This window comes from Cuculus canorus, chromosome 23 (genome assembly GCF_017976375.1).
Source record: "Cuculus canorus isolate bCucCan1 chromosome 23, bCucCan1.pri, whole genome shotgun sequence".
NCBI classification, from domain to species: Eukaryota; Metazoa; Chordata; class Aves; order Cuculiformes; family Cuculidae; genus Cuculus; species Cuculus canorus.
This window is the reverse complement of record NC_071423.1, coordinates 5,242,414-5,269,676: the sequence shown is the minus strand read 5'-3', so window position 1 is coordinate 5,269,676 and position 27,263 is coordinate 5,242,414. Positions and strand designations below refer to the sequence as shown.

Here is a 27,263-nt window from a genome sequence, read left to right as displayed (position 1 = left end):
TTTTCACGCTTCTTTAATTGAAACTGTCAGATGGGCTTTACCTTTTTTTTTCCTTTCTTTTGCGGCGATACAGATGTATTAATTCCACTATGGATATCCCGGCAGCGAGGAGGGATCAATAAAATGAGGTTGCATCTGTGACATATATATTACAGGAGCAGCACCGGCAATATTTCATCGGGAAAGCCGAGCCAAATACCCGCGTGCAGAGCCCCGTGGAGCATATTTGGCCGTGTAGAAGACAGAGTTATCGTCTGGCTTTAGTGGCACTGGTTTTCCGTGCCCAGCTCGCAGCCTGCATGGGAAGGGAGTGAGGAGCAGCTCCCCCTTTGCTCCCATTTCCCAGCCATGGAACCCCAACTTGGGTTACTTTTTGATGCTCTCCGAGTTCGTTTTGGTCTGGATTCGAAGGCACTGGGGTGCGTGGTGAGGTCAGGGTGCTGGGCTGGGGTTGCACCGGCTCCTGCCGCTTCCCACCCTCTGCTCGCCTCCCTCCAGAAATCCCCGCAGCGGGGATTTGCGCTTTGATTATTTTTCAAATACCGGTTTGTGTAAAATTTGATTTGAGGAAACATTTTTCTCCCGCCTGCTGTAGGATTGAGGGCGTGTAATCCCTCCTAAATCGCCTGGACGAGGTTTGTATTGCAATGCCAGTATCAGAGCTAACAAAAGGGGATTAGACGGGGAAAATTCTGCGTGAAAACCTGCCGCTCTTTGAGGGCTTTTAGTACAAAGAAGATAAGATAGGTAGAGCAGAGCCATTTTTAACCCAGTTTTTAATGCACTCAGTGCCTCTCCTTTCCCAGGCAAAGGAGAAGGGGGATGGCATTCATCTTAACCCTTTCCCTTCTGCTAACTCTGGGGTGCGGGCTGATGCTTTCCTGCAGGAGCAGTGGTACAGGGGGTCGCCCGGAGAGATGCTGGGCAGAAAAAGCTGCTGCGGGGATGCTCGTGGCAGGTTTTCATTCCCTAATGCTGGTCGCAGCTCCAAGGCATGGCATGCTCTGTGACCACGCTTTCCGAGGGGAGCCCCGTGGGAGCTCCGGGTCCTTGGGTTGCGTCGGTGGCTTCGCATTGCGCTGCGAATGCTGACTGTGCAGCTCGCAGCACCTTTGTGCTGCCTGGCTGGGGAGCAAAGCGTGCTCCCATCTCGCCTTCCCGAAGCCGGGCTCTGTCTCTGCGTATCCGTCGGAGCTGGATAGCCATCCTGCCGTCACGCCGCCTGTCAGCTCGGCGTCAGTCAGGAGGGCGGCATCGTAACGGAGACAGCTGTCAACCTTTGCGGGAGAATCGCTGCCTGCAAATATATTACAGGAGCTCAGCAAGTGCCAAGGCACATCAGGCCAGGGGAAGAGATGCTCCAGGGAGAGATGAAAGGATCCCTTCAGTGGAATTCATGTGGAATAAGCTTTCCACAGGAGATATTTCCTCCTAATCCTCCTTAGCGCTCAGCTGATGCCTTGAAGCATCAGGGGTTTATATGCCTTTTAATAATTCATTCTCTCTGCTATAACAGCAGGTGTGCGCGTTATCAGCTGCTGGGCCAGGGCCTCTTGGACAGAGAGCTGCACTCTCAGACCCGGTGAGCATCCTGCTCACTGTGAGTTCCATCGGTCCCTGTGCACTGGGCAAAAGCAGCCTAAAGACAAGAGGAGATGGCCTAGAGTTGTGCCAGGAGAGGTTTAAACTGGATATTGGGAAATATTTCTTTCCTGACAGAGTGGTGAAGCCCTGGCAGAGGCTGCCCAGGGCAGAGGTGGAGTCTCCATCCCTGGAGATGCTCAAAAAGCATGTAGCCATGGCACTTAGGGACGTGGTTTAGCAGGCACGGTGGGGTTGGGCTGATGGTGGGACTGGATGAGCTTAAAGGGATTTTTCCAGCCTTAGCGATTCTATGATCCCCTCTTCTGTTGGCTTCAAATGTACTTCGCTGGTACAGTGATGGGGTCAAACCATCAATGAAGAGTCCATCAGAGGCAAGTGGAAAGGTGGTCCTGGGCACCCAGTACCGGCTCATGAGATGGGAAGATGCCTGTCCTGCTGCCTTAGCCCCCGTTTTCATCTGTCCCTGCTAATTGCAGCTGGACTTAAAGCATAATATTCTACTTATCTGGTCAAAAGATACATGTTTGTTATTACAATTGATTATCACTAAAACCCGTCTGATACCGGATTTGCAGTGTGGCTGGAGACCCGGATGGTCTCTAGCCCCGAGCAGCCAAAATCTGACACGCTTTTCTCACCAGAGCTGTGTCCGTAAGTGTTTGGCCAAGAAGAAAAGGTAACCACTTTGCTCTTCTGGAAAAGGCAAGAAATGGCTCGGTAGCTGCCTGCTGCCTCCCAGCTGTGCCCTGGCCGTGCCAAGTGCTGCAGTTTGGCGTTGCTGAGCTGCCCACAATGCCCTCGGCACTGCTTTTCCCTCGGCGTTTCACTCGCCCTCGTGCCTCCTGCAGGCTGGGACACAGAGACACGGCTCCCGGGTGAGCAGAGCCAGCGCTGTGCTGCAGCTCTCGCGCTGCAAAGCGCTTTAGTGCGGTGGTTTACGGTCTTGGATAGGGCGAGGACAATGAAGTTGTGAGAGCTGCTGGGTGCCAGGTTGTCTTTATTCCGCCATCTGTGCCTGAGAGGTGGTAGATGCTTGTACACTCGGCCCCGTGGCGGGTTAAGATCCTGCAGATGTTTCTGCTCGCAGGCTGCGTTCGGTAATGATTGCTGCGTCGAGAGAACCATCATCAATCTGCTGCATATTAATAGTCACCAGCAGGTCGGACTCTTAGAAGGGATGCTTTCCGAGTGACTGAATAGAGAGCTTTCTTACTGGTGATGGGGCTGTGCCCTTCTCAGCCACTGGAAAATCCCACGTGGCTCTGAGAGACGTGTTGTGCCCCCAGAGGATGCTCCCTGTGCTGTGAGTGCGCTGGCAGAGGGGATTCTGCTTGGCACAACTCTCTCTCTGCATGTGGCTGGGGTGTAAGGAAGGGGGGTTGGAACTGGATGATCTTTAAGGTCCCTTCCAACCCAAACTATTCTATGATTCTGTGAAGGAAACCGAGCGCATCGTGGTGAAAGAGTGTCTGGGAGAGCCTGTGCAAGGCACAGAGGTGGCTTCTGCTGCACAAGGCTCTTGTGTAAGTGGGGTGGGAGGGAGAGGAGCCCCTGCGCCTCCTCGTCTTCGCAACAGCTCGATGGCTGCATGACAAACAACTTGACAAAGTGTTAAAATCCTGAAGGCGGGGCTGGCAGGAGAAGGGAGGTCATAATTGCACGGCAAAATAATGAACTGCGCTCTTCTTGGAATATGCAGCGGCCTAACAAGAATGAGAAAATTAATTATCTTCTGTAATTAGTGTAATGACCTACACTATTAGAGGTTATTTACAGCAGGAATAAAACTTCCCCCCTATAAATGTCAGGCTGCGCCTTTGGAATACAAAGGCTGGAGCAAACCCCAGCTGGGCACGGTGAGGATCTGGGGGTAGGGTAGGGTGCTGGCCACCTCAGCCAGCCCAGGGGTGATGGGGACCAGCCGGTGCCCATCCTTCGCAGGTTCTGCTGGCAGTGCTCCTTCGTCCCTCGCACTGGGAAAGGCTGGCTTTAGCGTTCCCTGTTGCTTTGCGTCACCTAGGCTTCGTTACTGGCTCTGTTGCTTGGTCCCTTCAGCCGTATCTGAGCCTGTCCAGGTGGGCTTTTCCATCCCAGGGCTTGTGGCTCCTGAGCCGCCTCTCCCAGATAGATATGTGAGGTCTTGGGAATGTTCAGCTCTTTGCTGTTACCCTGTGTGAGCACCGCCTGCTTTCCCTGGCCCTTTCCCTCCCGGAGGCGCACGCCAGCTGCGTGCGCGCGGCTCAAAATGGAGACATTTCTTTGCTATTGTTCCTCAGCCTGAAGCCTTCGTGGCTCTCAAACTGTCCTTTTCTATGGCTGGGGCGTGCAAAATGGATCTGTAAACAGCATTTCCAGGATGCTGGGCAGGGAGTGAGGCGCAGCGCATCGCCCCTGGCAGCATCCCCATGGGCACCGGGGCTTGCGGGAGCGTCTGTCTTCAGCGTGGTGATGTGCATCTGCAGCCTGGTTCTTCAGCAGCACGTCAATCTGGAGGGCTGGGAGCACAGGGGCAGAGCTGTGCATGTGGGGGAGCAATTCTGAGCACCCTCCGCGCTCCTCAGCAGGTATTTGCCTTCTGCAGTTGCTTCTGAAAATGCCCAGTGTGGGGGAACGATGGTGTAAGTGCCACACAGGCTTTCAATGGCAATGGAAATGTCCTGTTGTGCTTCCCTGCAGGGAAGCAGAGAACAGGAGCTCTCCATCCAAAGGAAATATTTGGTCCCTCGGGTCCCGCTGAGGATGTTTTGGCACAGCTGATGGTGAGATGGACAGGCAGCAGCGCGTCAGCGTGGATTACGTGAGGCGGGTGTTCAGGGTTGGTTCTCAAAGGTACCGGCAAGCTCTGGTTGTCCTTTCTTTTCCCCCCGATCATGTTGCTGCTCTAATACACGCCCGCCCGGGTGCCACATGGGGCTTGGATGGATCCCACGGGGAAGGCAGTGTGATCATGTTCCAGGGTGCTGCCCCGCACCGGTGCCGTCTGCCATGGAGCAGATGGGCGCTGGCGTGAGCCCTCGGCGCCAGCGAGGAAGAGTAGGACAGTGAAAAAGTTCTCTGCGAGGAGAGGGTAACCTGAGAATTGCTTGACATTTTACCGTGAAGGATCATGACTCTTGCATTATTAAAGCCACAGTGATAAAATGCCTTACCTGTCACCGAGAACCTACATCAATAATTTAGTTTGGCACCTGGTGATTAAAATGAAATAAGCACTGGTCCAACTCCCATCCTGGGAGCAGCACCAGTGCTGCCGTGGCTGCGTCCACACTGAAACCCGATGCCATAGCAGTTCTTGGTTCTCACAGCCAGTGCTCAGCCCTTGCACACGTGTTGGGAGAAGCTGGGTCACCTCCTTTGGGGCTCCTGCATGGGGGTCACCAAGCCCAGCGTGGTGTCTGTGTGGTACCTGAGCTCTCAATGGGTCTGGAGCTGCTGCTGCGATAGCTGAATGTCTGATGTAACCTCATTGTATAAACAAAACGGAGCGGGGCTCTTGAAACCGAGAGTGTATTCCTTCCAACAGACCCTTAATGTAATTTGAATGTACAATCGAGGGTTTTTATAGCTTAATATTCCAGTGTTTGTGATGCATCCTGGAATTTAAGTGTCTTAAACGTAATTATTGTTAATTGCTCACACGATTCTATAAACTCATCCAATTTAAAAAAAGTTATTAACTTTATAAAATATTGCAGGCATCCCACAGTGCGCTGTATTTGCAGGAAATAACAGCTCAGGCAGGCAGAGCTGAAAGGCAGCAAGGTAAATCGGTGGCACCTTGTATCCCTCCCTCTCTTCTCCCTTCTCCTTTTAAGCACTTTGGAAATGCATTGTCTCCTTGGCTCTTGAGCCAGTTCCTGTCAGGGTTTTGTCCGGGGATGGGAGCAGAAGGCTGTGGTGGAGGGGATGCTGGGAGATGCCCTGTGATTTGGAAAGTGTCGCTTTGCTATGGATCCAAGCGGGAACCTCACTCCCTGTTTGTGCTGAAACCACCCTGGGAGCATCCAATGGCATTGAGGAGCTCCTGGACTGAAATGAACCAAGATCTGGGGAGGATGAGCACAGCTTGAGGGTTGTTGGTGTGGAGGAAGAGGGCCCGAGCAAACGTTCCTCTCTCTTGGGCTGCAGCTCCAGCTGCAGTGACCAGGGATGATGATTATAATCCCACTGCCTCATGCCAGAATTTATAACCAGGGATTTATTGTCTCCCGATTGCTCTGTGCTGCCATTTAACTCATGCCCTGGAAGAGTTATTTAATGCACAGCGAGCAGAGTTTTGCTAACGCTGCCTTATGCACATACATCTTCTCCAACCTTCTCCTCTCTTTCTCCTGATGGAATTAATATCCTGGGCACTGGTTAGTGTGGGTACCATCTCAGTCGAGCTCGGTAGGATTTTGGTTGGAGCTGCTTGGCTTTGGAAAAAAACAGCCATTTCCCTTCCCAGGTGTCCGCTGCCTCTCACGTTGGCTCTGACCGAAACATCACTCGAGTGAGAGCCCTTTGTATCCTCCACGGGGAGCAGAAGGGCTCTGCTGGGCAGAACCTGCCCGCTCCCAGTTCCTTCTGGCCTGGATTCCATGGTGTCTTTTTCCCTTTCCGTCTTACTGCTTTTCCGGTAGAGAAACAAATGGTCTGTAGGAAGGAGAAGAGATGGGCAGAAAGGAAACTTTCTTTCGAATGAAGACAAAATTGAATTCAGTTCGTGACTGAAATGAGAAATTTCCACAAAAGCTTCATTTTGGTGTAGAAGTATTTCCTATGGGATTGCTTCTGCACAAAAGCCTTGGTAAGGAGCTATTACAGCTGGTCAAACGCTGTCTCTGAAAGCTATTTGGGATGTTTGCCTTCTCTGTCTCTATTTGCATCCCTCGCTGGAATCGCTCTCGCGCAGCGGTCGCAGCCAGCTGGGGCAGGAGCCGTGGCCACCGGCTTGAGCAGAGAATGGGTGGCAATTAATCCATCCTTTAAACAGCAGGGGGTTGCAGGTAGATTTGCTGTCTGAAGTAGCTGCCGAGGTAGTGGCTTCTGGGACAGTGACGGGCTGATGGAGAGCATGCATGAAGCGGCATTTGTCAAATTAATGAGGCATTATAAATTATATCCACAGTTTTCTCTGTCATTTCCTGCCACCCCTTCCCGTCACCGGCAGGGAGAGGGGACCATGTGGAGCTGGTGCCGAGGTCTTGTGGGGATTCCTCTGTGGCCAAGCACCCATCTGGGTCCAGGATGCAGGCACGGCTACGTCAGGTGGATCAGGAGGGCAAAAATGCAGGCAGTTTCCTGTATCCAGTAGGAAACTTGATGTAACTAGTATTGATCTCTCTATTACCTCTGTGAAGGGCAGCTTCATTTTTCAAGCAAAACAATCTTTGTATCTGTAATATAGAAATTGATTTTGAAGTGGGGGCTGCTGGCATTGGCGAGGAGGAGGTGGATGGTGATGGGTAGGATGAGGCTGAGCTGCAGAATGAGAAGAGTCCTGCCAAAGTCAGGAGGGATGTCGGGCTTGTCTGATCGGATTACCTGCGATCCGGCATGGAAATGATGGTGTTTGAAAGTCAGAAAATAAACTTTGCTGAAGAACCTTTCCATTTCCCTTCTGGAAGTGGCCAGGGGAGGTGAGGGGCTGGGGTTAGGAAGAGACTCATACCTGGTGTGAAGGTGTCAGGGGAGCTCCTTGCTCTGGTGTTGGCAGTGGTGGGTGTAGCACGGCACCGGGAGCTGGGATGGACTGGGAGAGGGTCTAGGAGCAGCCAGGGCTTGGGCACCGTGGGGAGCACACCCACGCCAGCTCTGCCAGTGGCTTGGAGCCAAGCTAGGCACGCAGCTTCATTTTAGGATTGTTACAGTCCTGCTTAATTGGCTCTTGGGCTCCCTGTGCAAGGCGTCCAGCGCATCTTAATGAGGGATTCTCAAAGACTGTCTTTTTTTCCCTGGGAGTAGAATGAGGTGGTGTTTAATATTCATGTGTAGCTCTGCTCATTTGAAAGGTAACAAGGGAGTTAGATTCCCTGCTGGCAATGAATCGTAATGGGATCTGGGCTCCTAAATCACCTGTGCGTCACAGTGCTGCTTCTTCCCAAAGTGGGCTGGGCTGGAGGCGGCCGTCCTGCAGGCGCGGTGATGGCAGTGTCTCTTTTGGTGAGCCAGAACAGCACTCGGCGAGGACCAAAGGGCTTCCAGGTCAGCGCTGGCACTGGGAAGTGTTTTTCTACGCCACTCGGGGTCGGGATCTGGAGTACCTCGCCACAAGCAGTCACAGAGGTCGAGTTATTAGCCAAAAGCAATCAGATGTTGACGTGACAGGGAGACACTGCAGAGTGATAACAGTTACGGACGTATGTTCTGACAGAGCTGCTAAAGCCTTTGCTGCAGGCAGAGCGTGAGCTGATCATGGACCGTTGGGGTTGGTCCACATCTGCCCACGCTGGGATTTCTTGGGCTTTCATGCCTGGTGTTTTGTGCTGGATGCAAGGAGAGGCGAGAGGTGTTGGAGAGGCTGCATGCTGGCATCGTCCGAAACGCACCGCCAGTATCGGCAGGTGCAGGGGTTGCCTGGGTGCTGGGAGTGTTTGCTGATGAAGGAGGTGGGAGCCGGAGCTGCCCGGCAGTGTCTCCTGGCCTATCTCAAAGGTGCCAGCCGTAAGCTCAGCCGTGCCCCCCTGCAGCCATGCCCTTGGCAAAGGAGGGCACTGCCAGCTCCCTGCACGCTGCGTCAGCCTGGCCCGACCGAGGAGGCGCTTGTGATGTGTGCTCGCTGGGAGGAGACAGAAAATAGCCATGGGGAGTGGAGCTTTCACGAGGCTTTTGCTTTCCATCTGCTCCCCTGACTTTACTGCCATCCCCATCTCACTGTGCTTGGGGAAGAGGGGAGGGAGGAGGTGCTGGTGTGTGTCAGCGAGGACCTTTGGGCATCTCCTTCTTGGCTGGACTGCAAAATGGTGGCTCCTGGAGCCCTCTCTAGGGCATAATTCTGTTGAGCGAATTTTAGCTATGCAAAGAGGACCAGAGCAATGTCATCTGCACACAGTGCCCATATGCACTGCAAAAAACCCTCACTTTCACCCTCTCTCGCCACCATCCTCACAAAGACCCTCACAGCACTGAGCAGAATACTTGTGCTTGTCTCCTCGGAGAATCGAACTCTTGTTTACAGAAAAGATGCTTTCCTCCGTTCTCTTTTCCTCCTTCCTTCCCTCCTGCTTTCTCTCATTGTCATTTTAGCCTAGATTAAAGAAAATAGGGTGCAGCACTGTGCGCATGTTCCGAGCGGTGTCTTTTCACAGTGCTGTACTGATGCCAAGCAATAATGACAGGTTCAAGCTTTTCTGCATCACAAATGAACTGCATGCAAATGGCTAGTCCTGAATGGAGAATAATTGTCAGCGCCGAGAGTCCTGCCTCTGCCGAGGCAGCTCCACCTCGCTTCAGAGGGGAGAAGGCTTCAAACAGTTAACGGGAACGGAGATGTGGAGTTAGCGGGGAGCTGCCGTTTCCACTCTGCTAGAGCCTAACCTGTTAGTGCAGAGCTGTGTGAAGAATGTCAGGGATTTGTTCCAAGCGTTATCGAGATGTGGCTTTACATCTGTAAATCCTTTTTACGCATCGCAGCTCAGCCGTGAGGCTTCCCCACGTGATGGGCAGCGCTCGTTGCCTGGCCTGTACCAGACCGGCCGTGGTGCCCGGGTCGGGGAGGGACCGACACTGGATGTGACGGCACCTTTGGGGCTGACCACATAGCTGCTACTTTGGGGTGAGGCGGCCACAAAACGTGCTGGGCTTTTACGTAGCTCTGGATGCAGATCAGCCACGATCTGCTGCTTGTCCTGTACGAAACCATCCATCTCGGTACAAGAAGGACATGTATATGTTGGAGTGAGTCTAGAGGAGGCCACGGAGGTGATCTGAGGGCTGGAGCACCTCCCGTATCAGGACAGGCTGAAAGAGTTGGCATTGTTCAGCCTGGAGAAGAGAAGGCTCCAGGGAGACCTTAGAGCAGCTTCCAGTACTGAAAGGGGCTCCAGGAAAGGTGGGAAGGGGCTCTGGATCAGGGGGGGCAGGGATAGGACAAGGGGGTACAGTTTTGAGCTGAAAGAGGGGAGATTGAGATGAGATCTTAGGCAGAAATGTTTTGCTGTGAGGGTGGGGAGGCCCTGGAACAGATTGCCCAGAGCAGTGGTGGCTGCCCCATCCCTGGAGGGGTTCCAGGCCAGGTTGGATGGGGCTTGGAGCCCCTGATCCAGTGGGAGGTGTCCCTGCCCATGGCAGGGAGTGGAACTGGATGAGCTTTGAGGTCCCTTCCAACCCAAACCATTCTATGACTCCTCTGTCTAAGCTGTTTCAGTGCTGTTAATATTGCTTATTAGCAGTGGACCAAAACTCCACCTCCCTGTGCTGTGTGCATTGATTATTTTTAGTCTGGATCACGGCTGCAAGAAGCCAAGGGTGGGAGACACGCAGCTGGTTTGAGCTGACCCTTGGGGAGCTTTTCCAGCTTATGTCAGCTGAGGATTTGACTTAGTGCTACTTGCTTCTCTACTAAAACATTGCTAGCAGAACTGGATTTAGCAAATGATTGTGACAATCTCCAGCACCATCAGAAAAACATGCTCTATCATTCACTGCGATGTGTACTGATGGGAGGGGGGGTAAAAAAAGGCTTGTTCATCCATCAGAAATTCAGTGATGCTGTCTCTAGGTGAGCAATTTGCCAGCGTTACCTAGTGTCACTCATTAGACGCAAGATGTAACAGTCTCATTTACTCTTTGGGCTTCCTGTCACTTAGTTACTTCTGCGTTTGACTTTGTGTGTGAAACTTAAGCTCATTTTTAGCCTCTGTCGAACTCTGCTTTCAAATTCTTGCTCATTAAGCCCAGGCACAGTGTGTGGGCTGCATGCACAGGAGAGGGGTTTGGAAGGCAAAAAGGTACCCTGGTGCCCGTTGCCATTAGGCTTTGAGAGCAGTGTGTGTGTGTGTTTCAAAGATGGAAAAGGAAGCAGTATCTTCCCTCCCATCACTGGGTCTTAACTTTCAAAAACAACTTGGTTTCGGCTGCATTTTAGCTGTATTTTTCACAGATGTGTGGGATTATGAATTTTAAATACACCTACGTTTTTACATTGATGCTCTTAGCCCATTTAGGGTTTGGGGTTTTTTTGACTTGGTCATCAAAGAAAGGGGGGCAGAAAGCTCGCTTTCCTCTGAGAAAGCAGAACCAGGGCCTTGAGTGGGTGTTTTGTGGCCAGGGCTTTGCTGGTGTCTGTGAGCAGAGACACCAGAAGGTGCCAATGGGGGCATGTTTCAGTCCTGAATCCGGGTGTTTCTCTTTGCTGCTTGTCTCTGACTCTGTTTTTATGTGGCTTTACCTGTATTTATGTGGCTTTAGGCACTCCTCTGACTGGACATGAGGTGTGACAGTGGGGCAGGGGGAAGGTGAGGCGGTGGGTTCTCCCCTACATGCAGCCATGGAGCAGAAGCTACCATGCCCTGAGCTCCCGAAATTTCTTGTTACCATCTCGACTTGTTCAGGGCTCGCAACTGACAGGGGCCGGTCCTGCAGCTGTGGAGGATGCTTGAGTGGTCATCACAGAGGTCATTAGTGTCCATCTCTTCCCACCCTGTTTCTGTGGACAGGATTGGTCCTCTTTGTTTTTGAGAGTCCCTCCTATTTGCCTGTCTCTTACTGCGTCATCTAAACCACATCCTATCCTTGCTGCTTTGCATGCCCTGGCTTAGGATGAATTTCAGGCTTGACATAGGCAAAGGACCAAGTAATTCAAGTGACATTAAACTGAACTGTAGGATATATAAACAATGGCTTTGGAAAGGATTCTGCAAGATGAAGGCTGGGAAACCAGCGTTCAAGAGTGCTTGGGTTTGTGCCGAGACAAAAAAAGCCCATTAGAAGCAGCCTTCATATCTTTGCACCGTTGCTTTAGTTGTCACTGCAGCTGAGCTCTCCAGGAGGGAGAGGGTGAGGAACAGTTGTTTCTGACCCAGTGAGGGGGAAGGTGGTAATCCCTAGGATGTCTCTGCACGTGGCGATGGAAAAATCAGTGTCTGTCTCAGACAGTGTAGAAAGGGCCGATTTCTTTACCCTGAGCAACATGAAAGCCTCTGGTGTTTAATGTGGTATAGAGCTTGTATAATCACAGTGGAGGGACTGGTGTTGAGATATGCATTACAGTGATAATTCTGCAAATTCCAGAGCATTAGTGTTATTAAAATGTCAGGCTGATATCTTCCTCAGCATTAAAACTCTTAATGCACTTTATCCTTTCAAACTCATGGTGCTCCAAGTTAAAGCATGAGGGTAAAAGAAAAATATGGTTACAGAGCAGAGGATTAATGAGAAAGAAAAGGGAGATGCCCTGTTGCAAGGCTGCTGTGCAAATAGCTTCCTTTAACACTTGTGTCTTTCAGTCAGGTTAAACTCTGGCAAGACATGTTCACTTTTGTGACAACAGTCTGAAACTTGCTCGCGTTGCCCAGAGGGAGCAGCAGCTGCAGTGCTGAGCTTTTTCTGTTGTTGGAAAAGAGCTGCTATGGCTAGATTTTGTGAACAATCCCAGGTGCACATGCAAACTCCTCCTGCTACATGGCCAAGTGGCAGGAGGAAAGGTCTGTACCTGCAGGTACAAATCTGGCTTGGGGCTTGTGGCCACTAGTGGAGTTTTGTGTATAACCAGGTGATATGCCTGGGGAGAACATGTTCAGGAAAATGAAAACTGTATTGCTTGTATCTCTTCACGTCCATGGTGCATGTGCTGGGTGGTTGTATTGCTTCTTCAGACCATCTTGGATGGCACTTCCTACTCCTCGGAGCTTCCCAGGGAAGTCACTACATCTGTAGGTGGAAATACGTGCTGGCAGCTGAAAGGCTTTTGCAGGGAAGAAGAGATGAGAAGCTGAATTATTCCTCTGCGTTGGCACGCTCGGAGCCCCCAGAGCACAGAAAACCTCTCTAATATCTTGGGCATAAAATACCCACCCCTTTTCCCCATACGCATCAATAAGTAAACAAGCCAAACCCACATCTTCAAAGGGATGTGGAGTGGATGGGGGTCCCTGGGGGTGGTGCTGGGGCGCTGTCCGTGGTTCTGGGGCGCTGTCCGTGGTGCTAGGGCACCATCCATGGCGTTGATGCACCGTCTACGGCGTTGACTGGCCCACCAAGCTCATGGGTTGGTAGTGGCCCTTTGGTGTTTGCAATCTCCCGCCCACACTGAGGCAGCCGGGTTATGTCACTATTTGTGACCCTGCTGAGTGTAATTGTGCCGCATCTCCAGCCCTCCTCGCGGAACGGGTGGCTCCACACCATGTGCCACAACCCTGTGCCTCCTGCCTCCCCTCAACTGCTGGGGGATGCCAGCTGGGCTGCTGAGCAAGCCCAGACAATGCCAGGCGACATGGTTTCCAATTTCTGCCCTTTCTCATCTTTATTGTCTTTAAAGCCATTCATCTGGAAACGTAGCTTTCTAAGTGTCCTATGTGTGGGAGTGTGCTTTCTTGTGCCCCTTGGTACGTGTATTTTGCACTAGCTTACTATTTTTCCACAATGCAGTGGGCTTTTCTTAAATAGAACTCATTTCCTGCACAGCACTGCTTTCAGTGCCTCTCCTCGTACAGCAGCAGAGAGGAATCCAGTCCCCAGGCATTGAATTAGGAGGTGGTAGCTGTTCATTTTTCATTTCTGTGATAAAAAATCTAATGCAATCATCAAAAAATAAAGCTGCGTTTTTCATGTCTTTGCCATTAGGAATGTCTCTTGCTACTGCTCTCTTTTCCCTCCTACCCCCAAATTATTGAGGCCTCAGCAGTGTTTAAAATCTCGTGGAATTTTACTTTTGGAAGCTAGCAAAGGGGTGGGAGTTTGAGTAATCTCTAGGGCCATAACTTTCCAGAAGCGCTGTGTTCCCATAATAAAAACATTTTTTATTTGGAAACATAAATGTTATTTTTCCAAAGACATTATCCTGAATGGGCTATTCTTCCTTGTCCTTTAGCTGAAGATATTACAACTCTTCGGAGACGTTCTCCTGGTTTAGCAGCCATAACCTTACGTTTATTGCATGTGTGGCCACAACAGCCCCCTCAGATAATTTTGTTTAGGACTGTGAAATTCGCCTTCAGAACTGAAATTGAATCCATTCTCTGCTTTCAGCAGCGTGATGGGTTTCTGCGTGTTTCTGTTTCCCAAAGATGTTTGCAGTTACTGATGCTGAGTGCCTCTACTTAACACAGACAATACAGAATAAAGAAGAATTTATTAGTAAGTCTCCTGTTCCCATACGCTCTCCTGAGGAATCCAGAACACATTGTTTTCTTCTTGCCCCATTTATATCTACATGGTTTTGCTCCTGTCCTGTCAGATTAAATGCTTGCCGAAGAAAAGGGGTTGCTCTGTAGTTGTATGGACGCATTAGATTCGGTGCATCAGGAAGGCTGGCTGGGTTATTGGGTAGCCACACACGGGGGGAAATAACGCACAGACTCAGGAGACTGACCCCAAGATGCGACCCAGTGGTAGGGGCCCAGCACACTGCCTTGGTGGCCCCAAGCAACACCAGAGCTCTTGGGGATTGCTCCGCACAGGTTGGTTTGTGTCAAATGAAAAGGCTCTCCATAGGCAGGAGTTCTGTTCCATGTCCTGCTGGTGGCAGGAGCAATCTTGGGGGCAATCGGCACGTACCCAATTCCTTTAGTCCTTCTCTTGCATCACTTACGAAAAGGTCCTCTAAGCACCCATAGTGGGGAGACTGGGAACTGTGTTTGCCCATCTCTCACCCACCTCTTGGCCTTCCTGGGAGGCGGGCTCAGCAGCGGCGCAGGCAGAAAGGGGAGAGGATGTTTTCTGAGAGCTCCTGCCTGGAAAATTAGTCAGGTTCACTGATGTGGGGACACTGCGATTCCTGCTGCTCTTGAGAAAGGGAAAGTGCCTAGGGAAGTTCTGGTGGTTTCTCCCCCCTTATGCCTACTTATGCACTAATTAAAGGTCAGTCACCATTTGCATTCAATGCATTTCTCTCCCTCCCTCGGCGGTTGCATCAGCGGAGATTTGGTTTCCGTTTGACCAAGCCGTGGCTGCAGCGATCACCCCAAGGGTAGGATCACTCCCACCTTTGGAAATCCAGCAGAGGCCATCGTGTCTCAGCCCGTATTGTTGCCAGCATCTGCAGGAGAGATGAAAAGAGCCCCTCTTCTGCTATTCCGACTCTTCAGCCCCACAAGATGAGTGTTAGGCATTTATAGGTTTTTCTCCATGGATACGTATGCAGGCACATTGGTAAAAATATACACGCGCACGAGTATATTTATCTGTAGTGCAGTGAAACCAGTGCGAGCTGCGAGCTCCTTCCCTCGGGTGAAACACCATCCTTCCCTCCGAGCACTTTCAAAGGGGAGCTGTGCTGATAATTAGTGCAAATATTTTGAATACAGAACTCATCGTGGGCCTTTGTCGCGGTGACAGGCAGTGACCTGAGATGCATTTCTCCTTTCTTAATGTACCCAGAATATGTAATTAAGAGGTGACTAAAGGATTCTTTATCATTCTTTGTTTTCTAATGCGGCAGGCTGTTATGAAATGCTGCCCCCTCCTTCCGTGCATCTCGGCTCCCCGTGACAAATGCAGGGATTGATATTTGCTCTGCTCTTCAAGTCACTCCGAGGTGGCTCCTCGACTTCCAAGGCGTCGTACCTGCCTTCCGCTTGGCCCTCATCTTTAACAGTCTGAGCTGCCAAGGGAAAAGCATTTGGTTAGGAGGCAACTTGTGTGAGCGCTGCAGGTGTGGTGGGAGTTGCTGGAAGGATACAGTGATACCATCACCCCAAAAGCCTAACAGCTTGGGTTGCAAGCTCAGGGCTCGCACCGAGGGATGGGGAAGAGGAAGATGAAGGCAATTTGTGAAAATAAGCCTGAAACAGAGGGCAGGGAAGGCAGGACAGTCGCAGCAGGAAGGCGTAAATACCTCCAGCAATCTCTCGCTAGCTCCTGACATCCCAAGCCGTACGGTATTCCAGATCTGGGCTGGCCCGACATTAGCACACACAGTCAGGCTCTGATATGCTGCGGTAAATGCAGCGTGACAGCACCTGAACAAGTCTACGTGCAGAACAGATGTCTTCTAGCTGGGGCTGTAGCACATCATCATTTCATCAATTATATATTGCTTCCCTTGCCATAAGCAGGCACTCAGGAGTGGGACTGTTAAAGGAGACATGATAAGATTTGAGAGCAAAAGAGCAACTTGTGAGGAGGGAGCTTAATATTTGGGCTTGTGCATCATCTGCGAGATGGTGAAGGGTTGGCAGTGCCCTGCGTTGCTCCTTGGCCAGCTGTGCTGTGCTCTCAGACTTCACATCCTTTTGGACCTTTCCATGATGGGACCCTCAGCTCTCGCAACTGCAGCACGAGGAAAGGACGTGAGCTCCTCCTTCCTCTCCTGCTCCTCCCCAGGGAACTTGAGCCCATGGGGATGGATCCTGCTGTGTGATCCCGCGCTCTCTGCGGGAGCCTGACAGCATCCAGGCACCCCCAAACCTTCTGCTGGGCTTTTACTCACCCATTTACTTATTTGTTTGCTTAATTGTTCCAGCTAGCTGCCTTTACCTGGCAATCCTGCTTCATTAAAGGAAACACAGGGCTTTTATTATGACTGTAGAGTGTCGTCTAGTGTTTTCACTGAACGTATAATTTGCCATGTATGAAAACCATTTCCAGAATTAATTTACCTACTGCAAACAGTTTGTATTAATGAAAATGCATTTTTCATGTGGGTTTGCTGGAAAAGCTGGCTGGAGCTCAAAAGCTCACTTTATCCATCCGGCATGAGTAGGAGATGGAATTTGTTTAAAAATTAAATAAATAACACACCCACCCCCCATTTTTAATACAATATGGCCCAGCAATAATCTCCGAGGCAGACTGCAAAGGCTGCAGAAAGCTCCATCTGTGGTATTTTAATATGCAGCATTGTCTCCCTTTTTAATATCCTCCCTTTCCCGGCTTGTGTTTGTGTAAGTGAGACGCGAGATGCTGTCATCTTCCCGGGTCACATTTTGATGCTTGCAATGAAGAGAAGTGGAGATGGATGCAGCCGTGGAGCCCTTCCCATATTAACATGCATATTTTAGAATAATTGATGCTGAATTCATTTTGCAGCCTCGTTTCTCCTCAGCCTCCCCCACCCCCTCTTTCATATATGCATGGAAAAAAAAAAGCCTGTTATCCATCCAGATGGCAGCTGGGTGCTCTCAGCTGAGCTGGGCCTTGCTGCGTGTTTTGGAGGCTCCTCCTGGCCGGAGAGGGAACAGGGGCTTGGAGGTGGGATGCTGGTCGCTGTGGTAGCGTTGGGCAACATCTGCAACTCATGTTGTGGCGCTGGAGGGAGAAGAGGCTTTTGCATGGACAACACCCAGATGCTCTGCTCTGGGCTGAGCTGCTAAAGCTGAGCTTTGCAGGAGGCCAGGTCTGACTTCTTGGTGGAGGTGACGTGTCTTAGAATCATAGAATGGTTTGGGTTGGAAGGGACCTCAAAGCCCATCCAGTCCCACCCCCTGCCATGGGCAGGGACATCTCCCACTGGAACAGGGGCTCCAAGCCCCATCCAACCTGGCCTGGAACCCCTCCAGGGATGGGGCAGCCACCACTGCTCTGGGCAACCTGGGCCAGGGCCTCCCCACCCTCATTGTGAAGAATTTCTTCCTAATGTTTAATTTAAATCTTCCCCTTCCAATTTAAAGTTATTTCCCCTTGTCTTATAACTCCATGCCTATGTAAAAAGATGCCTCCCAGCTTTCCCGGAGCCCCTTTCAGTACTGGAATCTGCTCTAAGGTCTCCCTGGAGCCTTCTCTTCTCCAGGCTGAGCAACCCCAACTCTCCCAGCCTGTCCTCATAGCAGAGGTGCTCCAGCCCTCAGATGATCTCCGGTGGCCTCCTCTAGACCCGTACCAGCAGATCCATGTCCTTCTTACGTTGAGAATTCCAGAACTAAACACAGGACTGCAGGTGGGGTCTTACGAGAAAGGAGTAGAGGGGCAGGATCACCTCCCTTGACCTGCTGGCAATGCTTCTTTTGACACTGCCAGGATATGGTTGGTGACATCACCTGTGATGGCATCAACAGAGCTGTGTAACTGCCATTAAGTGCATTAAGCAAAATGCCACCTGCAAACTTTAAAACACTGTGGGAAGGGCAGAATGAGGCTTTTCCAGGGAGGTTAAAATAAGAAGGCTTGAAAAATATTGGATGATGAGACCACTTTGGAAATTTGTTCTTGCTTTGGGATTGCCTTTCATGATTGTGTGCGTCAAAAAAAAAAACCCAAACAAACCTCTGTTTTATAAATAACTGACAATTAATATAAAGTTATTGAATCTTTTCAAGAGAATCAAGGAAAGCATTAAAAAAAATGCACGTGTGTTTGAGTAGAAGATTATTTGTGTTGTTTTTGGCCTTGGTAAGGAGGTTTTGACTGGCTCGACTTCAGACCTCCCTGGCAGTCCCTGTGCAGACCAGGTTTGGTGACACCCTCCGTTTGGGAGGGTCGATTGCTGCCTTTTGTCCCTGAGGTGGGATGCTGAGCATCCTGCCCAACGCCGAGCCCTTAAATAATCCTTTGGAGATCAGTGGACAGTTTGTGTGCTTAAAGTTAAGCCTGTGCTTAAGCACAAGAAGGATGCAGGCTGGTGAGCTCGGTGCTGCAGCAGAGCCCTGCGTCCACCTCTGTGAGGGTGATGGGGGGGATCAGGGACCTGGGGACAACCCCAGGCAGGAGTACTCATGGCGAGGCTGATGGGAGCGCTGCACACCTCACCAGAGGCAGCAGAGCCCTTCCTGGATGTGTGCTGGTGCCCTGCGCCATCCGATGCATGGCTTTTAAGAAACCTAAAGCGCTCTCCCCTGTAGCTTGAGTTTGGAGCTCGTAGCTCCTTAATTGAGGACCATTACTGAGCACACGTATCACCTGCCACTCTGCAGTTGTGTTAGCACAGCCTAACCTCACGCGCTGTGTTTATCTCATTCCAGGACTACTGTCAGCAACGCCACTCTAGGCATAAACTTAATTATATCTCCTCGGGTAGCAGCGGGGAAGTGATTTATTGCTGCCTTTTGTTTCCATCCTCTCCTCACCTCTCTGTGATTATGCTCTGGAAGACGTGCATTCCTCTTTGCTGCTGCAGAGACGCTAACACTTGTCTGTGACTTTGCTGGAGTTGCCGACCCTATGTCTGAAAGTCAATGTTGGCCGGAGACCTGCGTGGTGGCCCTGGGGCTCTCCCTCATCGTGAAGAATTTCTTCCTAATGTCTAACCTAAATCTTCCCCTTTCCAATTTCAAGCCATTCCCCTTTGTCCTATCACTACAGCCTTGGAATTTTGTCTCGGTGGCCGTGGAGCTCTTGGTGGCCCTAGAGCTCTTCCTCAGTGGCTCTTGGTGGCCCCGTCTTTAAACCCATCTCCTCCCCATGGCTCAACAGCATGACACAGCGTATCGGGATGCTTGCGTGCACGAGGCAGGAGCTTCCAGTGCCAATTGTCTATGATGCTTTTTCACGCTATTGTAATGGACGGGCTTCTCTTGAAATAATTGGTGTGTGAAGGCAATAATCCTCTGGCTGAAGTGGCTCCTCAGGAGCAGACATGCCAGCTCTTCAGTGCCTCTTCAACCAAAAATCCTGAGGTTTTCCATGCAGTTTTCATGCCAGCCGGTTTTTTCCCTCCCTCCTCCTCCTCTCCCCTTGGGCTCTGAGCTGACAAAGCATCCCCCGAGCGGGCTCCTGGCTGCTCTCGGGCGCTCAGCCCTGCTGCCAAGGTTAGTGCCTATGGATGTTTGGGAAATGGTTCCCTTTCCCCGTGCCATCCGCTAAAGCCCTGCTCGCAATCTCTGGGGAAAGGGAAGGTGCTTTAATTATTCCTGCCTTCTGGAAATGCTGTGGTAATTAGCAGCGCTGCGGAGAGCAGGGCCTGGCTGGGCTTCCGAGTGCTTCAAGGAGGCAGGAGCTCCTCACTGCTATTTAAAGGATTTCTTCTCAGCTCCAGCTTCAAGTCCAGAGCCCCTGGAAGTGGCCTCTGGCTGAGTGGGATGGGTTTTGGGGTGCTGCGTGCAGCTCTCAGCATCATCCTGAGCAGCCAGGGCAACCAAGTGCTCATAGAGGGCGTTAGGGCAGAGCTTGGCATCGGAGGAGGTGGGTTGTGGTGGTTTGTCCAGCCTCGCTGCTCTTGTTTGTGCTTTCAAGCAAGCCCAGCAGAAAAAGAATCCTTAAAGGGAGCAGAGGAGAGCAGGGCTCTGTCACCCAGCGCACCTGGCTCAGAAATGGGGTTTCAGCCCAAAGCTGTTGCCTCTTCTCACCTCTCCTCGTTATGTGGGAATGAGGGTGAAGTCAATAAAAGGCAGGTGCTTAAATTAGATCTGAAAGGGAGTTGAGCTGCCTTTTGCCACAGGATTTGATGGAGGGGTTTTGGTGTTCGGTGTCCTGTAACGGGGCTTTGCTTACGCGTTACAGGTGTAGCGCGTGGGACGCGCTTAAAGAAGTTGGAAGAGGGTGGTTTAGTGCTTTTGTGTCTCCCATGGCTTGCTGTGCTGCCATTCGGCAAGATCTGGACAATCTGAGGAGTTAGGCAGAGAGGAACCTAATGAAGTTCAACGAAGGCAAATGCAGAGTCCTGCACCGCCACCCTAATCCTTGATGTAGAGAACTGTTGGTTTTGGTCCAAGCCCCCCATGACATAGGGACATAGCCGTGTTGGGCAGCTTTGCTGGGGGTCAGTGGGAGCTGCAGCCCCTATTTGTGGTATCTGAGCATCGTAGCCTGCCCTGACTCGTCCACCTGGGGCAGCTCGGGTCCAATTGCTCTGACCTCTGCATGCAAACCTGGTTGCAAGAAGCGTCTCTGGGAGACGGAGCTGGAGGCTGCCTCTCGCCCTGTGAGCAGCTGCATCTCAGTGGGGCCCAAATGGGCTGCCAGGGGCTGTGGGCGTGTGTGTGTGCGCCAAAAACACTGCCGGATGGTGGGCACTGGTGATGTATGGGCTGCTCTTTTGTGGGTGCAAAAGCGCGGCTGTGTGGGATGTGTCGGCTCCACGTTTCAGTATGCAGAACAGAGCGCTGCAAATAATGCATTCAGTGAAATTTCTCCGTGTGGTTTTGAACAAATTGCTGATTATTTTTCTCCTCATTATTCACCTGACAGAGGAGCGGGTTGAGTAATCGGTGAATGCGCGTGAACTTTGCAGTGTTTTTTTATGGAGAAAACGCTTGCGAATTGGCTGGACATCGACCCTGCTCGTGCACCCACTAACGCGTGTCAGCAAAGAGCATCCCCAGCCCATCCTGTGCTCTGCTTCGCTTGTGCAAATTGTGCTCGCATCGCTTTCCTTGTCACATGTGGGTGAGGAGCCTCTTTGCGTGGCTGTGTACGGATGCTGTGCTTTCTCCTCCTTGCTCCCAAAGCCACCCTTTGCCCACTCTTCCAGAGTGGCATTGAAGATGCGTTTGTGGCAGCAGCTGCTGCGAACGGTGGCCAGCGAGGCTTGAATAGTGGCTGAAAGGGATGAATGATGTGCATCCCGCTTTTGAAAGGCTTTTTGGAGGTGATATCTCAGTGTTGTAGGAGCAGAGGGACCTGGGCAGGGGCCAGACCTGGGGAGAAGTGCGGGTGGTCTCTGCCCTAGACAGAAGGGCTGTGTTTGGGAGTCCTTGCAGTGGAAGTCTGTAGCCAAGCGGAAGTACCTCATGGTCTGTCACCTTAGGAGGTGGACGCATGAGGCTGGATGCTGCGTGCCAGGCAGGGAGGGACTCTCCAGCCTGTCCCTTTGCATCCACATGTCCATGGCTTCCTTCTGTGTCTGCCCTCCCGGGGTCACCCAGCCGTGGTGGCCTCCCAGCATGGGCTGCCGCCTCTCCATGGCAGCCAGCTCGGATGAGGCCAGCCGTGACTGCTGAGGCTGGCGCTGAGGCCTCGGGCTGTCCTGGCACAGCGAATGCTATAAAGGCACCACTGAACCGTGCAGAGCAGGATGGAGCCTTGGGCAGAAGGCCAGTGGCCGAGGAGGTGTCCCCCCAGGCGTCTTCATGTCCACACTGTTCTCGTGTCCCTTGCCTGGAGCGATGCTCTGACCTGGCAAGGGATGGGGGTGGACACCTCTTGAGAGCCTTTCACGTTTGCCTGAGATGAAGGAATTCATCCAGAATGTCACTGCAGGGAGGCAAGAGTGGGACAGAATGAGCTCAAGTCTTGGATAAAACTCCATGGGTAGGTGGGTGTGCGCACACGTGCTGCGGGTGAGTGAGATGTGGTGGGTCACACCCGAGTCACCGATGGGGTCCCAGCTCCCAGGAACCAAACACCCCAAACCGAGAGGAGCACAGCGTGCGTCTCTGTGTCATTGTGATAACAAACAGCCGTTCCTCCCCCGGAGGGAGTATGCTTTCCAAAAATAACGGGCGACTCAGCAGTGATGCCCAGGCCCTCGTGTGGCGCTTCCCCTGGCTAAACCCAAAAGGACTGCCAAGAGCTGTGTTGGAGGCCAGGGCATCACCCAGCCTCCTCCAGCCCCGGATGCTTGGAAGGCAGATGAAAGCATGTCATAACAAAAGCTCATCTCATTTACAGACTTCGAGCCACGCAGAGTCCGCTTGCTCTCCTGGTAAGCTGCCCCAGCATCTCATTACTTGTTGCTAGGAAATTGCATATAATTTCAAGGTTGAATTTCCCTAAGTTGAGCTCACGGGGTGGGAATACTGCTGTGCCACTGCTAGGAGGACACGGGATCTCTCCTCTCCGTATTAGCGGTGACCAAGGCACCGCTTGCAGACAGGCTCAAGGGTTGTGCCACATCCCATATCTAATTCTTCCAGCTGTGAATCGTTTTTGGATGCTGCTTTGAACTATCTGGGGTGTTTCCCCACCATCTTCGAAGCATGAACCGTTGCTCACCAAATCCTCCAGTGCTTGCATAGTGAGGCTGCCCAGCACTGGGAGGGGATCACTTTGACGGAAGGTGTGGGTGCTTGTGGCGGTTTGTCAGCTTTGGAGACGCAGATCCTGTAAGTGGGGCTGGGAGGATGGAGTAGATCCATCTGTGGATGACAGATCCATAAGCAGTTATGGAAGAGTCTGGGCAGGGATGTCCCTCATGCAACGGGGGATGTTGGGCAGGTGGGAGGGAACCGGACTGCAGAAGTGCCTGTGCTTGTGTGCACTCGCAGGGTAGCGTCTGCTCTTACTGCTGCCAGGGCAGGGCATTGGGCAGGTGGGGCATCGCTCTGATCTATGATCTGAGCATTTCTTGTACTCTCGGATGGTTTGTTGCAGCAGTCCCATCAAGGCTGTGGGGCCACTTTCCTCTTCCTCACTGGTGCTCCTCTTACCCTGGCTCGAGGGAGCTGCCTGCTAGCGTTGTCCTCCTATCACTAGTTGAGATCTGAGGAGCATTGCTTTCCTTCCGAGCTCCTGGTGCCATCCTTGTGAGCCTTGCAGTGGAGCATGACAATGTCAGCAAGCTTCTGGGATCACTGCAGTGCTGTCGTGCCCTGATCGTTACCTGCCTTGAGTCTCTGTGTTACCTGGCAATGTTTATCAGCAAGGATTTTAAGTGTCTAGAGGGTTGATAAAGAGCCAAAAGCACTGGGCTGAGGCTTGGCGGGCACGCTGCCATTCCCAACCAGGCTAGGCTGAGTCCTGGAGAGCAGTGGCAGGAGAAAAATGACCAAAGTTGAGCAGCGAGTGTGGCCCTGGCGCCCAGGCACCCCAGCTCCTTCTGCACCAGCTGTCAGACGCCTTCGCTCCTGCTCTGCCGAAGGGCAGCATGGTCCTGGGCTCCCTCCTCAACCATCCCAGTCACCAGCCCTGCTTGACGCTGTGGCACAACAGCCGGTGCCCTGCCTTTCTTCTCGTTTGTGACGGAGGAGAACTCTTCAGTGGGATTACAGCTCAGATGCATCTCGCTCGTGCTGTGCTGGCTTGCAGAGACGGCACCTCTGCTCCTGCTCCGAGGGCTGTTCAGCGGAGCGAGCGCTCTGCTTGGCGTAGCAGTAATTTATGGTCCAGGTGCCAAATCCGTACATAAATTCTGCTAGATGAGCAGGTACCGGAATTCTTCCACGCTCTCCTGGCGACACGCTCATCCGCTGACTTGCAGACTCCTCTCCTGGGGTCCGCGGCAGGACCAGGGCTGGGTGCAGGCACTGTGAGGAGGACCACGGCATGTTTTTCTTGCTGGTATCTTCCTTTGGTTGTTGTTGGTCCTTGCGGGGTGCAGATGTTAATGCTGAGGCTCCCACAGCGAGTCTGTCTCTATCAGAACCACTGGGTTGTTAAACAAAGTCGTGGTGGCTGGTTTTATTCATGGATCTCTAACTAGGTCAACGTACGTTCTCCGTGTCTTAATAATTATTGATAAGATGCGGCGGATCGTGTGCCGTGCAGGAAGGGGGCTACTGCTCCTCCCAGCCACGCTGCCGTCGCTGCAGCCCCGCGTGTGCGGCAGAGCCGTTCCTCTCCAGCGAATTTGTGCCGTTCCTCTGCGGGGAGAGCGATGCTAATGCACCGTGAGGGTTGTTTTCCCCTGTGAGAGCCTGCAGCTCCCCAGTCGTTCGCTGAACCCTTTCAGCTCTGGAGTGTGGGTGACTGGAGAAGGGCTCCTGGCGAACCACCGTCGGCTTTTGTGGCTGCGGGGATGTTTTTCCTTTCTCTCCTTGCAAAGAGCCGGTGCAGTTCATCCACAAGCATTTCAGTCGGCGGGGTTGCTGTTAGCAGCGAGCAGTGGTGCTCAGGGAGAAGGTGGGAGATGAGGGCAGATGATGTTCTCCCCCATCCAACCCAACATCCTCTCCTCTACCACCACTGTTGGTTGTGGGGAAGGCGAGGAGGGGTGGTTTTCTTCTGGAGTTACCCTCTGCCGGCAGCAATGGGGCTGTACCCACGGGAGGGACTCGTGTGCAGGAATCTGCCCTAGGCTGAGCTTTTGCAGACCCAGCACAGACCGAGTGGGTTGGGGAGGCTCATATCTTTACGCCGCCTTCGTAAAAACATGCAGGCCATCTCTTTGAGCAAGGTGAAATGCAAAGAACAAATCCCACCGCCCTCTCCGAGCCATTCAGACTTCAGAGCTGAAGAAGAGGTTGTGTCCTGGGGATTTTTTTTTCTGCTGCTTTTCCAGCGCTAATGAGCGGGGAGGAAGTTCTGCTCTTTGTTCAAGGCGCATTCACTGATTTTTTTTCTTTCCCCCTGGTGAGGAGTTGGGGAGAGGAGGAAGGGATGCACCGCGCGGGTCTGCGAGCCTGTCTGCATGGACACGAGGAAACGTGGCGGCGAACGACAGAGTGGGATCATTCCCCTTTACTCCTGCGTTTTAGGCAACAGGAGCTCCTTTTGTGAGACTCTTGTTTTTTCTCACCACATCAAAACGAAGCCTTGGCTTTAGCAGGATTCGTGTAAGCCTGGTGCAGGGCAGCAATTTGCAGCTCGCTTGCAGGTTTCTGTGTTGCAGAGGGAGCTTTCTGGCCTCCAGACTTGCCCCCACAGAGCTTAGGAAGCTTCTGGCTCTGTTTTCTGGAGAGCCAGAGCATCCCCAACACCGACAGTTTGGCCTTTGCAAATAGCTCTGTGCACACTCTGTTTGCACGGCCAAGTGTATTTCTGGCTGCAGAAATAAGGTCTGTGAGAGGATCCAGGCCATGGGCTTGAGCTCTGTTCTTCTTTCTCACTAATTCAAGGGGTTTTTAAAGACCAGCTGTCAGATAGGGCCACAAAAATGATCTGAGAGCTGGAGCACGTCCCATCTGAGGACAGGCTGAGAGAGTTGGGGTTGTTCAGCCTGGAGAAGAGAAGGCCCCAGGTAGACCTTAGAGCAGCTTCCAGCAGCGAAAGGGGCTCCAGGAAAGCCGGGGAGGGGCTCTGGATCAGGGAGTGCAGGGAGAGGATGAGGCAGGATGGTTTTAAACTGAAAGAGGGGAGATTGAGATGAGATCTTAGGAAGAACTGTTTTGCTGTTCAGGTGGGGAGGCCCTGGCCCAGGGTGCCCAGAGCAGTGGTGGCTGCCCCATCCCTGGAGGGGTTCCAGGCCAGGTTGGATGGAGCCTGGAGCACCTGCTGGAGTTAAAGCTGTCCCTGCTCCTGCAGGGATTGTGACTGGGCTTTGAGGTCCCTTCCAATGCAAACCATTCTATGATTCAGACCATCCTGTAGGTGAATTATCGGTGCGAACGCTGGGTGCTCGCCGGGTGCCCTTGTTCAGGTCGTGCACAGCTGCTGCCTTGTAAAACTCGACACAGCTCTTCTCCTCCTTCCCTGAGGGCTGTGGGGCTGAGATGCAGGCACAGACCAGCTGGAGAAGGCGCTGCTGGTGCCCTGTTCGCCTTTCCCGATGAGTTCTCATAGGGACCCTGAGAGCGATGGGTGCTGCCGCCTGCCCTCGCCCATCCCAGCACCGACTGCCCCTCCGCCGAGGGCTCGGCGGGGCTTTATCATAATGCAGCATGAATTTCATTAGCTCATTTATTCCTGGCTCCCTGAGCCTGGAGATAATTTAATCCAGAAGTGGTTTACAAGGAGGAGCGCGGTTTAGTCTGCAAAGCTTAATAACCACCTCTGGCTGCTGTTGGTGAAGCTGAGCTTTGGGCTGGGCTGCGGTACGGCCGCTGGCTGGGCTCAGCGGGATGGGCGATGCGCGGCTCCGAACGCTTCGGATCTCGTTAGGCAGATTTCATAGCGTGAAATAATGACTGGAGCGCAGCTCGAGGTTTAGGGCGAGGAAGTCGGGTCAGGAGGAGATGGGTCCCTTACACATGCGTCTTATTTTCCCTCCTCCTCGTCAAGGGAAGGTTTACTTTGCAAGCCGCAGAAAATCATTACATATGCTGCTAGTGGCCTGGTTAATTAAGATCTACAGTTCTCTGGGTAGGAAAAGACGACCTATATTTACTGTACATAGGAAGACATCTGTCAGCTCCAAGCGCCAGATATCCCAGTGCAGGTTTGTCCTGCTTTCTGCAGGCTCGGAATTGCAACTGTTTTCAAGCTCTGATGCAGCCCGAGTTAATTTTAAGATGACTGTTACTATTTAAACATAAGGAAGGGCATATTTAGCCTCTCAGTACTCAAGAAGGCAAAACCCCCTGCATGTTTCTAGTAATTTTTCCCTAACAGTTTGCACAAAACAACAACAACAAATCCTATTTGGTTTCCGCAAAAGAATATGTTCGAGGGTGATGGTAAAATAGATTATTTTTAAATCTGCAGATGGTTTCCACATATTCCTCCTCAGCTCACTGCAGCTTTCCACCTCAGTAAACTGGTTTGTAATTTAGCCGAGGGCTGTGGAGCAAGCGTTCTGTCGTCTTGTTTTTCTTGTTTGCCTCCTTTATCCCCCCCACACCTCCCCTTTTCTGTCCCCTTTCTCTCTTATTTCTCCTTGCTTTCCCCTGCTGATGGTGGGATGGGTGCGAAGGCACGGTTTGCGACGGCTCCCTCCGTCCTGTGGCCGATGGGTGATGCTGTAGGTTCCGATGGGCGATGCCACGGGGCGATGGGTGATGCTGTTGTACCGATGGGAGATGCCACGGGGCGATGGGTGATGCTTTGGTACTGATGAGTGATGCCATAGGGTGATGAGTGATGCTGTGGTACCAATGGGTGATGGGCAGTAC

The 27,263-nt window shown here is 52.1% G+C and overlaps 1 protein-coding gene across 2 annotated transcripts in view; it reads left to right on the top strand.

The window, feature by feature from the left end:
- DSCAML1 (DS cell adhesion molecule like 1) overlaps positions 1–27,263 on the top strand; it is a 118,153-nt gene that overhangs the window by 47,759 nt on the left and 43,131 nt on the right. The window lies entirely within an intron of this gene.